The sequence below is a fragment of the Ciconia boyciana genome, chromosome 6 (genome assembly GCF_034638445.1).
Source record: "Ciconia boyciana chromosome 6, ASM3463844v1, whole genome shotgun sequence".
Classification (NCBI taxonomy): domain Eukaryota; kingdom Metazoa; phylum Chordata; class Aves; order Ciconiiformes; family Ciconiidae; genus Ciconia; species Ciconia boyciana.
Window position 1 is genome coordinate 34316672 of NC_132939.1, and position 14870 is coordinate 34331541.

The window sequence follows — 14870 nt, forward strand, 5'->3', positions numbered from 1 at the left end:
TTAACCTAACTGAAGAAAAAAATGGACTAACATTACCTGGGACGTTTACTGAAGGCCTGGGCATTGGGAACTGCATGGCTGGGGTTTTGTCAGTACTGAAAAAGATATGCTACAATGAAGCTGAGAAATACAGAACACTTCAGCCACTTTTCCAAACTAGCAAACAGGAGAAATATAGCAAGAAGCTGACTATCATAAAATGCCCAACAACCGTAGTATCAAAAAGGGTCAGTGGAATTAGCGTTTCGTTCATACCCTGAAGGGAGCTTACATGCCCAAAGAAGTCCAGGGGATTTAAGAAGCTGGACAGGGAGTAAGCAGCCCATACAAAAGCAACTCAGAGCTTTAGTGACTAGCTAGCTGCACAGGGAGAGAAGAGATGAAATGGAGAAAGAGCTCCTCCTAGTGTAGTTGGCCTTTAAAAGTTGACTTGAAAAATGTAAGTCACAATTGAGAAAAGCTGTCTAAGGGAAGGGAAAGGATGTCTGTTGCAGCAGTTTAGTTTCAGTGGAAACAGGAGGGCATGACCATAGTATAACTCTGTTATGGACTACTATTTCCTGCTTGGTACAGTAGTAGCAGGAGCCCTACCTTCCCACCAGAGGTGCAGGAAAAAGTAACATTGCCTTGATTACTTTTTTCCTTCCCACAAATGCAACAGGGCTTTCCCTTCACCTCCAGGCCAACAGGCTTCCTTCCCATCTTCCGCAAAAACAGAATACCTGTATTAAATCAGAGAACTGTTTTGGGATGTTGAACGAGGCAAGCAAATCCTACCATCCAGGTGGTTTAGAAGATTTGTGAACAAAACCAATATACCCTGGTGCCTCTCCTGCAAGTTCTTTGTATCCCATTTCTCAGCGTAGTCATGACTGTTCCACTCCTTACTTCTCAGATATGCAGATACACCTTTAAAACTACTGGCAAATAATCATGCATCATCTTCTCCATGTAACTTGAGAAAGTTAATATTATATATCCAGAGGATAATCAGAGAAGTGTTCACGTACACCTAGTCACCATCATCATTCTCAAGCAGCAACACAGCAGGCAGCTCCACAGCTTCCATATGTTTGACTAGGACAGTAGTGACTAGGGAATCAGGGCACTCTGCAAACAGCTCTGCTCTGTGACCTTGGTCAAGTCCCTTAATGACAGGGTGTCTGTTTTCCTTCTCAGTTTTGGTTTTACCTATTTAGACTGTAAACAGAGTAGGCAGTGCTGGCCCAATAGACTTATGTCTTGGGCATGACACAGCAGAGCGCTGCTCTAGTCTAAGCCTTTAGCTGCCCCTGGAGCTCATAAGAAGGGATTAATAAAGCTAAGAGTTTATTACTTTATAAGAAATGAGCCCCACCACATTAATTTAAGAAGGTCCTTTAAACTGGTAACACTGGAGCAATACTTACAGAAAGGCGAAGCATAACAGCAACAACAAACGAAGTCTCATAGAAGCAGAGTGCTCAAACATCAAACACATCAATTACAATAAAAAAGGGAATGGTGATTAGCTTGCTAAGGGGCAAGCCAAAAGGGACAGAGTCTGATTTGAAGGGCACAGGATGAAATACTTATCAGTTCTTATCCAAATAAATACTTAGCAGTTATGTAATTCTGCAAGACTCCAGAACTGAAAAGATAATGGCAACATTTTTCTTTCCTGGAAAAGAATCCACAGAAAAGTTTCTTCCTCTACCCCAAGCATCTTCAGATAATAGTTTCACATTCTGGAACATTTCAGATCATTCACTTAATTACTAACACAACATCAGCTCACTGATACTGACTACAGTCCTCAGGTTTATTACTGTTTTCCAACTATCAATTCTTGCCTTAAAATTAGCAGTGCTCCCCTACCCCTGTGAAAGGAAAGTGTCTCCTTAAAGGGAGTTCACTGTATAAGAACACAGCAACAACTCAGCCTCACAGGGGTAATCCTGATATTCAGAGCAATTCCCCACCTTATGCTTGCTGACTAGAGTCTAATTAGTCTAATATATTCTTATTCCTTGGGGTTATCTACTTGATGCCTACCACATTCTTTAAAAAAAACACCCATGTGCTCCTGAGACTGGAAAGCAACTATAGACCAGCCCCTGCTTTCCTGGGATTAAGGTCCCAAGAGGTTGCTCAATAACAGTACACAAAGGAACCACCAACGGAGTATTCTCTCCATTGCTGTCTCCCCAAAGGAGATGGAGATTTACTTCCAACCCTTTGAGGTTCCCCCTTCTCAAAAAAGGGAATTTAAAAGATCTCACAAGGAGGCCTGCACCCTGGTTAAAAATGCCTTATTTTCCATGCCGTCCATACCAGCACAGCTTTAGCAAAGCTACTTCACTTGAGACTTTCCCAGCTGCAGCTGCTCCAGGGATGGGATAGAGGGAAAGGAAACCATCTTTCTGTTGTTTCTGCAAGCTGCTTAGCACAACCTCACTGTTATCATTGGCTGTAATAAACAGATGAAGAACAACAGACCTGTGAAAAATTAGCCCATCTTCTCATTCTGAGTGATTCTCCCCCTCCCCCAGTCCTCTGAACAGTCTGTGGACCAGATAAATGCTTCTCCCCAGGCAGTTAACCTTTTTCCTCCTGCTCAGGAAGGATTAGAACCAATTATAATGAATCCTCCTCAGGTATTAGTGAGGACCTGTCTGACCACACACATTTACACCCAGGAAAAAGCAGCTTTTCTCTCAGGACAGGCAGAAGGTATTTCTCTGTTCTCCACCTCTTCACGCGTGCCACTGTGGACTCAGAATTAGCCATCACCCCCAAAACCATTTCAGAAATATTCAGCAGCAATGTAGAGTTTTTGAAAGAGAGCATCTGTACCTCCTACCCTTTTTACAGAAAAGCAGACTAGCCACCTTCGCTGCTATTGTAGGCAGAAGGACAGACCCACCTGCACATTACAGCTTTGAAAAATTCAGCTGCATTTGCTTTCTGCCCAAATTACAGCAAACAAAATGAGAGACCTCAGGGATTATTCCACTTTTAGCCTGTACTCATCTAAGCAGATTGCCCTCCAAGATCAGCTTCCTACTTCATTTAGCTTTTTCTGGTTAAAGGGACAGCAGGAGTCATTCAAGTCTTTGGGCTTTTTATATTTCCCTGTTAAGGTTCTGTTAGATGAGAAGGCCATGAACTGGCAGAGTGGCAGCATAATAATCAATGTGGAGTTGTAACCAGAGCAGATCTTCACCCATACATGCTAAACCCAATCTACCCTACATAAAACAAACCTGACTGCCTCCTGCCTTTTGCCTGTGCCCTACCAGCACCTGTTTTTTACTGCCTTGTCTTGAGTTTCTGTTTACTGAGGTGTTGGGGTCGTCCCAGTAGTGATGTCTGCAATCACCAGGCCTTGCCACTCTCGCCACAAAATTTCCTGCAGCTTTCCCTGGGATGCTGAGGTAGACCAAGAAATGACAAATATCACAGCAGCAGACCTTTAGGAGCATTGCACAAAGCTGATAATATCTGACTTCTTAGGTAATCCTTAGGTCCCCACTGCAGCTTTTCGTTGCTAAAGCATGGAAAACCTGCAACCTACCCTATTACTCAGAAACTTGAGCTATATTTAGACTTTTGTCCTGTGAAGCAGATCTGTTTCACTGTGACAAGCTATAGAAGCAAACTCAGTAGTTCAGTGGTTCCCCTTTGATCAGCCCAGTTCTATGGGGACATGCGCATCCAGCATATCACCCTGTGATCCTTCACAGCAGCCAGCCTCTATTCAGAAGCTGCAATTAGACTAGAAAAATCCAAGCACCTCACAGCAACTGGTAGAGAAAGTGCACTGTGTACCCCTTGTCATCACACACAGAGTCAGACACCATGAAATTAGTACTGATGGTGCCTGGTTTTAGCAGTTACGGTGGGACATCTGTTGCTTTCAGGTACAGCCCTCGCTCCATCTGGAGAGTTCCTCAGTGGAGAAAAGAGACAACGGGAGCCGGTGGACTTCAGCAAGAGATGAGCTTTTTTGCTTGGACAACACCAGCAGAGAAGGGTAGATCCCAGACACTCATCTCTGTGCAGTTGCCAGAAACGGGGGTGCCCCTCAAAAAAAGACAGACTCGTGCACATACAATGTCAAAAAAAACCCTGATGTGACTATTTTTGTTTGGCTCACCACCCAAGGAGCGTGTTCCAAATCAGTGATGGCAGTGAAAGTGCCTTGGTTTTTGGAAAAAAGTTTTCACTTTGTGATTTTCCAGATTAATCACTCTGATAAACCAGCAGCTGAACTGAGCCCAATAGCTCTTATTTCAAACAAGAAACACACAAACCAGCAAGCAAACAAAGCCTGGAACATTTCATTCCATGAATCGTTTCAGTCTGGGGCCTTTGGCTCTTGCATGCTTTTCATTCTACTTCTTTTTAAAGCTATGAATGAGATCCCTATGGCTGGGACTACAAAGGAAACTGCTCCAGACATCCTTACCATCCTCCCCAGAAGATGTTGCTGAACTGTTTCCAAAGGTGGCTGAGTGTCATGGAAGAGAGAAGAAATCACCAAACCTGGGCAGAAAAAGCAGAGAAAGGTCTCCACTCCCCCAGTGTTTGTGCCTTACAGTTTCTGCCTGGCCCTGAAAGAATGAGACATCTTCATGCCCTGCAATTGAATGTTACTCACTCTCACACACCACCTACAAGGAACTCAGTGGTCTCAAACAAGATCAAACCAGAGACCAAGTGTCCTGTGTCTTAGCAGTGCTGGCAAACAGATGCAAGAGATCTCTTAGAGGATAATTATAGAAGAATTTACCCACAGAGGAGAGAAGACATCAAATTAATTCTGTGGTGATTATTTTTTAACTTGAAGCATGGTGCTTCTCATCCATTTTACTGGGATGAGCGCACAGCAATAATATATTCACATATTACCACAGGACTCCACTACTGCAAACTCAATTACTATAGAGAGTATCCAGGCAAGTATGTTTGTCATTCACTGTTTGGGCATGATGCCATAGCTATGATCACATTATCGTCACCCTGCGTTGACTACCCATGACAAATTGATTTTACAGAGTCATAGCTATTTTTTAAATCACTACAGCATATTATATTAAATGAACTATGCAGCAAATTAAGCCTATACTTAATTGAAGTAAAACAGGGTATTTGTACAGCAAGAAGCTGAATGCATGATTAGCTGTTTTGCTGAACCGGCGTCCTATTAATTGTCCGATAATGGAACTTTTGTTTCAGTGGTCTTTAGGATATAGGCTTATAAATCTACAGGAAGCATCACAGTCCAATCCAATCCATTCCAGTCATTGAAGGCATATTTTCCCAAACCTCAGGAGTTTTCACACCCAAGAGGGAAAGGGCATGAAATAAGAACACTCCCAGCCTTGCAAAATAAAGTGCACCATAAGGAAAGGTGCCTCTGAGCTGACAGAAGGTGGAGTCATCCTGCATTCATCACTGACCTTCATGATAGCTGTGCTGTCATGGCATCAGCGGGGACAGGTGTATCCTGGGCTGTGTGACTCAACAGCCCTATGGTACCAAAGGTTTAATTCGACTGGCTCTCATTCAGCTTCCACTGGGAGCTGCGTGTTTCCATCACCTCTCAGCGGGGACTCACCAACTCACATACGAAGGCCAAATGATTTTTAAAAGCTTCTGATATGAGCTGGCTTGATTTTAGGGCTTCCAGCTTGAAATACTTTCAGCCCCAGGGGTGCACAGCTGCCATACTTTTAACTGGAGCCATCTGAAGAAAATCAGGATAGAGACGTCCCAAACTGGTAAAACTTGAGTCACACTAAATCTGTGGTCGCTTTTCAAGTATCTGGGCTTGAATGTTAAGATCAGGAATGTAGACAAGTCATCGGGGCTGGGAAATGGGCAGATGAGCATGAAACTTGTTTGTCTTAACTCTCAATGTTATGTTTAAAACAAATACTCTTTAAATATATCACCCGACTTCCTTCTTACATTGGTGAGGATCCAGAATAAGGTCAGTGAAATGATTAAAGTTACACAAAGCAAGACTAAGAACAGAATCAGGTTTTTGGGTATTAAAACTATGGACCATAAACACACAGTTTTGGCTGTTTCTTTCTCTCTGCCTTTAATCTAACAGGGAAAAAAAGAAGCTGGGAGGATGAATGAATGTCAGATGTGAAGAAAATCTTTGGGCTTTCAATTTCCTATTATAAACCAGGACTAGAATAGTAAAAAAGCAGCAGAGGTCAGGAATGAGATACAGTGAAAAAAAGCAGCGTGCACACTCTTATTCCAGGGATAATGGTCTCAATCTGCTGTGTATGAAAAGAGACGCTGGGAGAGAAAGGCCAGAAATAGCAGAAGGTTTTACAGGGCAAGGGAGGGATACTGTTATTTGCACTAGATCTACGTAGGGTTCAGTCTGAGGTTTTGTAGCTGTAATTCTGAGAGCCTGGCATCTGCCACCCCACACCACTGTCTCTTACCTAAACCACAGAGCGAGTGCACATGCCCTGCTTTGCCATCTGGGAGGAGTCAGAAGATGAAGAACAATTCTGGAGCCACCCCAGAAGCCAAGACCTCTGTCTCCATCCCAGAGTGCCCGAGGAGGGCAGATGTTTGGTTTCTGTTGGATTAAGCTTTTGGCTGGAGATTAAGCTTTGTTGTGGGTTAGCTGCTGATCTTAACTGGATAGCTTTCCTACGTATCTGCCAAAAATGCCCAGAGCAACACATTGGCTCCTTTCATGCAGCCTGTCAACAACCGAAGTCAATACATAACATCAAAACTACATATTTTAAAAGAAATGGAAAAAATAGGTTGGGATGGGCATGAATTCCCTCAGTCTCTCCTCCCCACTGCTAACTTCCCCTGCTTACCACTGCCTCCATTCCTCCTTCTGCCTGTTCAAAACATGGAGAAAAAAGGAAATTGCTGTCACCACTTCAGCCACAAAATTGTGGATATTGAGGGAATCCAAGAACAGCAAGACATTGTTCATATACACCAGGGCAGGAGGACTGATGACTTGAGTAAAATGAAATTTATTATTGCATTGCTTCTGAATAACTATGCTCCAGGCATACCCCTCTGAAACTCATTTACTCCCAAGCCTGAAAAAGGTTAGATCTAGATCCACACGTCATGGCCAACTGTAGCATTTCTGTCTGGTTTGCTGAATGAGGGAGCTCAGAGAATTACCGCAGACTCCTTGTTCCCCTAGGAGATGTCACAGAGATGTCCTGAACCCCCCGGTCCCTTGAGGTTGGCTACTGCAGTGCTGCTGATCCCTAGCAAGGGCATGGGCTGGGTGCCAGGAAAGCACATCCTGACAGGCATCCTGCACCATCCTTTTTTCACTGCTAAATTCACTCTCCTACAAGGGGACTATAGCACATGGCAGCTGTCTGCAGGGTAAAGAGAGAAATCAGGGCTATTTGTGACATCTATTTAAGGGCTCTTTATTATACACACAGCCTCTCTTGTGATCACTGCTTTATCTAACCATAGTTTCTATGTTCCACCGCACAAACGCTTCCTGACATTTACCGTTTCTGGCACCATTCAACTCAGTGCATGAGGGTGGGGGGAACACGGTAGGGCAGTTCATGTTTGAAGGCCAGCTGGAGTGCAAAGCCAAACGGATGCCCCATATGGCTCTGCAGGCTTTGGAGGGCACCTGCTACAACCAGCTCCTTTCTGTTATGCAGATTTCAGCACTTGAGGTAAATCCTAATTTCCTTGGTTAATGTTTTCTCCTTCCTTAGGAAAACACTCATGGAAATTAGAAGCAGCTTTGTCTGAGGTGGGATTTAGTAATAACTGAGGTCTGTGTTCCCGTTGGTTCTCATCCAGTGCTGTTACTTATTTCAGCATCCAGCAAGCATAAAACATTCCCTTTGTGATTTAGTAGCATTTTACACTGAGCTTGCGAGCTGTGAGTGACTGCACAAGACACAGAACAACGGAGAAATTAGTCCAGACCAAGGACGCTAGCTTTTCCTTTTTTTCGAGAACTGGTGTGGGAAGGCCCATGTCTGTGCTGGTGCATGCTTTTGCCTCGCAAGCGGCTGGGCTGCACGGGCACTCCGTGTTGGGTAGTACAGCTTCACCACCGGCCGGAGCCTGAGAGAGCACCATCCGCCTGCACTGGGCCAGGCTGGTGCTGGAGGGGGCTCCAGGGGCTTCTGAGTACCGCGGCACTGCGGCTGTGTGCTGGCACTCTAAGGTGCCTGTAGCTGTACTTGAATTTTACTGATAGTTACTGATATTCTCAGGACTGGATTTTAGGGGGACTGGTGTCAAGGTCTGGATTCCTAAATCTTGTGGAATCGGAAATTCCTATCCTAGCAGGGCTCCCTCAGTCATAATCGTTCAATATCCAAAGCAGATAAATTAACAGTCGTACAGGATTGGGGTAGGAGGACGCAACTTCTTTGTAAAACCTCTTTAGAACTTCGATAATCTCTGGCTTGTCAGTGTGTACAGTGGGGACCTGTGAGGGCTTTTGTTGCATCTTTGGACATAATTCTCTGCCTTGCAAGATCTTCTGTGCTGGCCAGCTGATGATTGCCTTGGCCAAGATATCTGCATTTCAAAAACACCATACTGTTACGAAGTGGCCACTTCTGCCTGCCTTTACAGAGGCAGACAGTTTTCCCCCACGTGAATAACCTTTTGCAGTCCAATGAGTAAGCGCTGCCCCTCTGCTCAGGCTCAGCCCCGATACTCAAGCTGCAAGGTGTTGCAGCACTGGGGGCTATTTGATCAACTGCTATTATTATAATAAAAGCTATTCCTGACAGAGCTGTAGGTAAAATCTCTCTTGAGAGCAGCATTTCCTGCTGATTCCATATAGAAGGCTTGGCAGAACGCCCTGTGCTTTACAGATATTTTTTGCTGGAAACAGAAAAATCTTCCTGCAGGGCCATAGAGCCAGGCCCCTAAAGCCCTTGACCCCAAATGTGTAATCTCCCTGGAGACCCAACGTATATGAAGAAATATAATCTTCTCGAAGCATCTGCTGTCTGCATTGTGTTAAAATATGACTGGGACGCAACTGTCAAATCTCCAGGCCACTCATTGCAGAATCCTTTAAAGGGCAATAAAAAACCCCAACCCAATCTGAAAGGAGCCCACACAAAAGGATCTCTCTGTATTGCTTTAAGGAGGGTTATTTTACCACGGCTGCAGCCTGAGCAGTTTCTGTGGCATCCAACAGACATTTCACCTGCTTTTGTGTCCTGGGAAAGTAATAGCACACAACAGATGGGAAATGGAGCCGAGTTTCAGGAGGTCATTGCAACGGCATCACATGCAAATCCTTCGCCCGCTGGGACCTGCACGGTGTGTGAGCTGTGCTGGGGAAGCTGGAAAGAGCTTTCCTGCTCACACAGGGGCAGAAGATCAGACGGAGCATTCAGCGAGGAAGCTTGGGAGGGCTGCCTTCGCAAATGGATCGGTCTGACAGATCAGCTTTCCCACTGGGGTGAAAGGGAAGGAGAGGTGTCTGTTATCACAGAAGGCACAGAGACAAGGGGTGTCTGCTGTTTTTTTAATTTCTTTATACATTTTTTTAAGCCACTTGGAGGACTTGGTCTCTGCTCTGAAGACATAGGTGCAGGAAGCAGGAAAAAGTGAGAGCTTAAATGCAGAACTAGCAAGGAAAGAGCATCAATGTGGCTTGTCAGTGATACTCTGGTCTGCTGTTGTTTCAGTTTTCTGCATTTTTTTTCAACACTGTAAACTCGCCTCCTTGACATCTGCCCTGCCCTTGATCTCAGTCTTCCCTTCCCCCACTTCTCCCTTTAATGCTGGTGTCCTCATTTCTCCTTTTGTACATATGACCCTTTCACTATGCAGGGATTAGTATCTCACTCATAAATACGTGAAATAGATATGGAGATGATTTAATTTGCTGGGTTTTGTAGGGCTGGTGAGACAGACTGGCATGGGGAGAAGGGTATGTTCTAGCAGGTCAGTTGAAGAAAACATCTTGTGTACAGGATGAGTAATGGGAAACGGGCATACGGGACACCAGCACTGGCCGAGCAGGGAGACCTCAGGACCTCAGGAGGACGAGATGGTAAGACATAAAGGCTGGGCAAATAAGGAAGAGCAGAAGAGGTTTAAGATGTCTCTGCCTCTCCCATTTGTTATGCGTCTGCCAGGGAGAAAGGACGAGAGCAGGGAATGTGAGAAGCAAAAAGGGAGCAGTTCGCTCTGGCTACGGGCGGTTTGAGTTGCTGGTAACTCATTCGGGAAGAGATGCCAGAGGAGCCAAGAAAAATGCATGTGTGGAGAGATGGTGGCAAGCTAGGAGGGAGGCAGAGGTCTGAGATGTGAGGGGGAGATGGCAGTAAAAGCTGTGTAACTGGATGGTGGCACCCAGGTGGGGAACACAGCTTAGCTGAGCAGGGATTCCCGAGGAGGAGGAGAGACAACAGAGAGACCGTGAGAAGGTGACAACGAAGAGCTGGAGATGACAGTGCTGTGGAGCCCCGGCCGAGGAAAAGTTGTCAAGTGGCAAGGATTAAGTCACCAGATCCCAACCAGGAAGTTGAGACAAACACCAAAGCCCTAACATGCAATAAGACCTTGCCAGGAGGCAGTTTGTAAAGCAGAGAGGAAGGACAGCACTGAGACGATGGAAGATAAAGCAGAGAAATAGGGTTTAACGGACCATACGTGGCAGTAGCCAAGACCAGGCTTCTGGCTGGCTTCACGGGCAGCTGTAAGGTCACAGGCAGCCTTGCTGGGACACAGTGTAGTGGCAACAGCACCTTCACTACCAGCGTCATGCTGGGTGCATGCCTGGCTCTTGCCCAGAGACCAGTGGCCAGAACAACCGTAGCCTATGCTGGGTGTTTGGAGATGTTCGTGCTGCTTTCAGCAGCATGTTCAGCACAAAAGGCAGCACAAAGCCCTGCTGTAAGCGTGGTGCTGGGGCCATGCTGCCTTTACTGCGAGATCAAAGGGCAGCTGTGCTTTGTCGGCACATTTGTCAACCAAAATATAATTACCATGCTAACTCCAATCAGCCTCTGCTGAAGAGCCAGATGACTGTCCAATAACATTAAAAATCTGTTTTGCTAGAGCATGCCAGCATCCGGCTAATGTGGACACCAGTGTGTCATCTGCAGAGGAGTCCAGGGAGGAGGCTCCTAGTGTGCCACCAGCCGTGCTCCGCTCTGCTGGCACTGCTGGCATGCGCGGGTCGTCAGCGGGGATTTGCCTTCCTGTGTGACGCTGGGAGACAAGGCTGGATGGAAAGGGGCAACAGAGGTGCCTCGTGGACATTTTGGCCAAGCTGTTTTATTAGTGGAACAGAGCTGGGATGTTTACTCTTACCCTTAAAGACTTCAGGATACTTTTTTTTTCAATGCTTACTGTGGCATCGTAGCACTTACAGATCCTGCTGGAGACAGGCTCAAATCAATGTTACAACAAAAAGACAAGTCCTGGCCTGGAGAATTTGCAACGTGACTGAGATTAGAGATGGCAGATAGGCACCAGTGGCCAACAGATGGAGCAGCAGCAGAACAGGACACCTGGGATCAGCACAGCAGCCTGGGTGGGAGGGAATACTTTTGGTCGATGCCTTTGCTGAGGAAGAGGAGTGGATGGGTCTGACTCAGGCTGGGTAGACACCACTCTCATTAGCAATAAGGGAGTGCAGAGAGAGGGGAAGGCAAACCCTAGCGAAGACATCAGAAGGTCACCAAGGTGATAACTCCCCTTTCTTTTAAAGATGGAGCAGGATAGTATAGCATGTTTGCCTTAGACATTAATGTGATTTTAAAACCTTATGTAAAACACATTTGAAAAATATGGGTCTAACCCCCCTCTCTGAGCTGAGCACTCATCGGTAAGAGGCTTTAACCCACTGTCAGATCAAACTGAGGCCTTCCCATGTACCAAAGCACACTTGCAAGGTCGAGAGCTGTCAACTCAGATCTTAACCTGTTTCATGTGTATGCGGAGACTCCATTTTGGATCTTCTCAGGATCTCATATGCTCAAGAAAGTAGCAGTGAGTGGGCCCAGACTGCTGTTGGCAGCTAAGCAGGTGATGGCTCTTCTTTGCCAGTAGAAGTTACGATGCAATCAGTGGTGCAGCGTGGAGGCCATCAGCTATGTTTATGCATCTAAACACACACACTATGTGCCTATGCATTTATATGAAGGATCAGTTGAAATTATGTATTATTCCACATACACTGAAACTCAAAGAAATTGACCGGAGAAGCTTTTTGCTGAATTTAGCCCTGAAATCCTATTATGTACTATTGTGTGGATGTTATAGCAAAGGCACTGAACAAGAATTGCAAACTCGCTTCTATACTTGTGCCTGAAGGCAAGTATGTAAAATGTTTTCTGCCCTGAGTTTCCAAAGCACTGACAACTGCAGCTGTTGCGGGCTTTAATGGAAGCTACAGCTCACCAGCAATCAGCCCATTTGTGTTGAATTGCCAAAGGTGGGGTTCAGACAGGAGGCTTAGGGTACCTGTGACTGCAGCATGGACTGGCAATGGAGGTAAGGCATGGAAAGGGACAGGTTGCCAAAGAAGCTGATGGACAAACAGGAGCAACAGGAAGAGCTGTGGCATCAGATGAGCGGTCTGACAACAGAAGCAGCAACGCAGATAAGCTCCACAGTAACTGCAACAATACGAGCCGTTAGAGCAGATGGTCACCTCAGTTTAGCCTCTAACATGGCTTGTTGCCCCTAGCAATATTTACCCAAAAGTACTCTACTGATGGAGATGGGATTATGTAGCGAATAGAAGGAAATCAGTCCTATTTTGTACAAGATAGAACCATGCTATCAGCTCTGACAGTCCCTTCATATGCTGGCTTTGACTTGGGCAGACGGAGCGATGTGATGATGTACAAAAACATTTCTAGGACAGCTTCAGATGGTGGAAACTGGGTAGCACTTTCCCAGTTCCTCAACTTTCTTGGAACTTTATTAACTCACTCCTCAAATATGGAAACTTGGGGAACAGGTAAAATGTTAAACTCCCTTTCCCAGGCCTGAAATGACCTTCTGGGAGCTGTCAGGACATTTCCATCAGCTCCTGATCAGTGCTATTTGGGGTTAATCCTGACCTACTTCAAGGCCTGAAGTGAGAATTATTTAATTAGTTTGTGAAAAGCACTTAGAGATCCTTTAGTGAAAACCAAAAAAGAAAGGCAAACACTGTTATTCTCATCCCCAAAATACTAGGTAAAGAACCATATTGAAGTAGCAATATAGATAACCACAAAGCAGAGAGAAATTCTGCATTGGAAAGTGTCCCATGTTTGAAAGGCCAGAGATCTACAAGCACTATGCATACCTCAACTCACATATTTAATAAATATTGTCTCAACTGTATATGTTTACTTATTTTTATTAAAGGGTAAATTGCTTGTATTTCCTTCTCTTTCTTCTTCATTATAGCATCAAAGCAGGACAGCATGCCACACAACAGTATAAACAAACAGCATCACCAGATACTTAAGGGTCTTTAGCTCCTAAATTGACTAAAGCATAAATACAAACTGATGTCAAGCATTTGGGATTACCATTTAAAAATTGCCATTTTCTGAGACGCTAAAGAAGGCCATTCACATCAGAAAATCCAGTGGCTACAAAAGGAGGAGTGAGCAGCCCAGACTCCAGAGTAAGGAGTCGAGGAAACGGTCTGCTTCTCTCAGAATAAAAAACCTGACAGTTTGCTTTAGACCTGCGAGAAGTTCCAAACACGGAGAACATGTAAGAGCTGCTTCCAACCTGTCCAGCTCTTGACAATTTGGGAATGTAGATGTCACCACCAGTCCTCGCTCTGCCACCGTTAACAGCAGCGCTTGTATCACCCCCTCGACTCGTCACAGTCCTTGTACGGTGGAAGCTCGTCCTGGCTGCGCACTGGAGCTGCACAGCACACCACGTGCAATGCAGTCTGCAGTTGCATGATGCTAGTGACCTGCTCCAAGGCTGTAACAAGTCACCTTCCACATTTGGTCTCTAGGGTCTCAGTTAAGGAGCTGAAACTTTAAACAAGATGCTCTCAAGTAAGATCATAAGCAGTGAGAAGCTTGTATAGAATCTCAGTCTTTCTCCCTCTTAAGCATGACAAACGTTTCCAGTGGAACCCATGGAATTCAGAGTACATTTTATAAGGCAAAATGCATTCCTGAGTAGGCATTTGTACTAATTCAGGTGCTGAAGTGGTACAGGCACATAGCAGCACGCTCTGTGGGCCAAGGTATTCTGCTTCTCAGCATGATTAACTAAGCAGGATGGAGCACAGTGCTGTATGGCTTTCAGTACCTATACTGGCTTAACGAGCACTAGCTTGCATATCTCTAGGTGATGCATTTTTCCACAAAGATGTAAGTTGGGAATCTCCTAGAGAAAAAGAGGACTAGAGATTTTAAACATCCCTTCTACTTCAGAGTAAGTTCAGGTAATCATATACTTTGGGGCAAGCAGACAACTTTTTCATTGCTGCAGGTAGTAAAGATCTCAGTGGGAAAGCACAGCTTTGTATTTGAAGAAGTGGTGCCTTTGGACAGAAACTAACCAGTGCATCCCCAGCCCCTCTCTAGGACTTCTGTCAAGACAGCACTTTTTCCTTTGGCATCTGTGCTAGCTGCCCAGGAGCCAAAAGCAGAGCAGGTACTGGGGGCACCACCTGCTTCTGTAACTTCCCTCTTGTTCACAAAGCAGTGAACCAAGTGGCCAAACCCTTGATGGAGCAAACCCTTGCCATCCTAGAAGAAATAAGCCATTCCACATGGTACAAATTCACTATCATGCCTGTGGATGACTGGCTAGTAATAAGCCTGAAGCCCAGAGCCTTACAGCCCTTAAAATCAAAGTTCCCCTGCCCAAGTGGAGACCAACCTCTGTTAGCT

General features: G+C 45.3%; 1 protein-coding gene across 1 annotated transcript in view; it reads right to left on the reverse strand.

Annotated features, from left to right (window-relative positions):
• Positions 1–14870, reverse strand: part of RAD51B (RAD51 paralog B) — a 457164-nt gene that overhangs the window by 404102 nt on the left and 38192 nt on the right. The gene's annotated exons all lie outside the window — the stretch shown is intronic.